The following is a 2589-nucleotide window of genomic DNA, read 5'->3' on the forward strand; positions in this document are numbered from 1 at the left end:
CAAGAACCCCCTCCCACCGCGACCCACCCTCACCCTCCAAGGCGGGCTTTCTGTGGGGCTGCCTGCCTGTCCTGCCCTGTGCTGGAGAGAGTGAGGGCGCGAGCAGGAGGCCCCCAGAGGTCTTCTCTGGGCTGGTGCGGGGTGGATGGGGGACTTTCCTTTAAAGAGAGAGAAGTCAGCACTTGGAAAACACCGCGTGTCAGTAGACAGCCTGAGAAACCTGGTGTTGAGACCCTGCACCTACCCACTTGGGGACCACCCCGTCCTGCAGTCCCCACCCTGCCCTGCAGCCCCCAGCCCGCCCGGCGCTGAGGGGCCTGAGGCAGGATGACAGGGACAGCGCATCCACCCTCAGGTTCCTTGGCTGCAGCACATACTGGCTGTGTGACCTGGAGCCTTGGTGCCCCTCCGTTTCCCCTGTGTTCCTCCAGCTGGGTAGGTGGACGCGTATCTCATGGATCAATGAGGTGACCAAAGCAGCAGGGCCCTGCTCCCCAAAATGAAGGTCAGTCCCAGGGCCATGAGTGCCCACTCCATGCTCCACCACATGTGGGCACTGGGCCAGGGGTCCATGCGGCCCCACCTGTGAGGAGCTCTGATGCCAAGGGTACCTCACAAACTGGCAGAGGCTGTGCTGTGACTGGAGTCAGGGAAGGACAAGGCCTGGGGAGGTTCAGGGCCTGCATGCTTATTCAGGTGTACAGGCCCCGGGATCAGGGCAGGAGGAAGGCCAGGCCATGTGTGTCCTTCCTTTGTGGGGCCCGGCAACCTGCCCCGCCCAGACCCCTCTCCCCCTGCCTCCCTGCAAGGGCAGGGCCAACAGTTGCCGCTCTGAAGCCCCTGGCCCTTGGCACACTGCACAGTGTGGCACTGGGCCACCAATGTAATTACCCGTTCCCACTGAGAGCACCATAATTACACTTAATGGGTTCAGCAGTAACAAGTGCCTTTGCTGTGATTCGGCTGCAGAAAAACAGAAATCAGCGTCCTGCTAAGACAGCGCTGAGGGCCCAACCCCACAGGCCTGTGACAGCGCAACGGGAGCTGGCTGAGAAGGGCTGGCAGGGTGGCTCGGCGCACAGTCAGGGCCTGTGGGTGCTGCAAGGTCCCCGTGGGTGGGGTGGGGGGAGGAGAGGGCTGCAGCCGAAAGCTGCTCCAAACACCCATAGTGCACCTACTGTGCGCCAGCCAGTCCAGCCCGCCCTGCACAGACTGGGAGCTCTGGTGACTCGCCCGAGGGCACCGGGCGTGGGTCCCAGGCTGTGTCATGGGATGCTGAGGCCACACACTGAAGCCAGTCCTAGGGCACCGCAGCTCTCCCCGTGTCCTGACCCCGCCGGCTGCAGCCCCTGGGAGCTGCGCACGGCTCCTCTGTCCTTCACTGCTGCAAACAGCACCTCTGGAAGAGGGGCTGCAAGGGTGTCATTGTCTGTCTCCCAGGAGTGGGGTGGGTTCTCAACACTAAAGCTGTGGATGACATGCCTGAAGGACAAGCACCCCCAGTCCCACCAGCGAGGACACTGCCACACAGCAGGGAGCAGGCAGCTCTGGGTCTGGGCGCACGAGGCTCAGATGCTCCCCAGGCCTGGCTGGACCCTTGGTCTTGCAGGCACGTGGCCCCCCCCCCAATCCCTGCAGGGAGACAGCACAGAGCAGCCTGGGCCCTCAGTTTGCCCATACAGGCAGTGGGGGTGTGGGGACTGTCTGCTCCTGGGTCCTGGGACCCTCCTTCCTTGCCCCACTTCTTCGAGCTCTCCCCTGACCCCGAGTGCTTCCGCCGGGCCAGCTCCCACCTCCCACATGGCGAACATCCTGCTCCATCCAGGAGCATCAGGGTTTCCAGCCCAGCCCAGCCCAGCCCAGCCTGCCTCTGAGCCCTCAGCTCTTCCCTTCTTCCACCAGCTTCATGCCCCTCATCTCAGACTGATGTCGCGAGCCTGCTGCCCGATTTCTCCCAGGCCCATGCCCATGTTCACTCTGGGATCACCATAGACCCCGGAGCTGGCGTTGAGCAGAGCTAAGAACCTTGGTCCTCAACGGTGCAGTGCATGTCTGGAGCCCTGGGCTGGGCTGGCCAGGACCCATGAGACGTTACTTGATCAGGGGCTAGGGGGGCCCAGTCTCCAGCAAGAGCCACAAACTAGGCTCCCAGCAACTTGCAAAGTTAGCCCAGCTTGAGGTCCTGGGCCGGGGTCCTACCTCGATACCTTCCCAAAGCACTAACAAGCAAAAACCACCCACCAACCTCGGCTTTCTCCTGACCCCACTGGCCCCATGGCCCCACCTGCCACCCCTGCCCTGGAGGCAAGCCCTAGGGGCTCAGGACAACCTCCATGGCCACAGTGACCCCATGCAGCAGGATGAGCACAGGTTTGTGTGTGAGGTGGGGACACTGTCCATGTGGCTGGGGTGACCAACCCGGTCAGCACGGCCCAGAAATTTCCCTATCCATCCTCATGAGCATGCCCCCTTTGGGGTTACTATTCTATGATACACCCCAGCCCCCCTCCCCCACCACCCCAAACACCCTGGGAGGGACGAGCTCCTGGGGTCCTGCTCATCTTTCTGTGCAAAGTGCACACAGGAGAA

This window comes from Tursiops truncatus, chromosome 15 (assembly GCF_011762595.2).
Source record: "Tursiops truncatus isolate mTurTru1 chromosome 15, mTurTru1.mat.Y, whole genome shotgun sequence".
NCBI lineage: Eukaryota > Metazoa > Chordata > Mammalia > Artiodactyla > Delphinidae > Tursiops > Tursiops truncatus.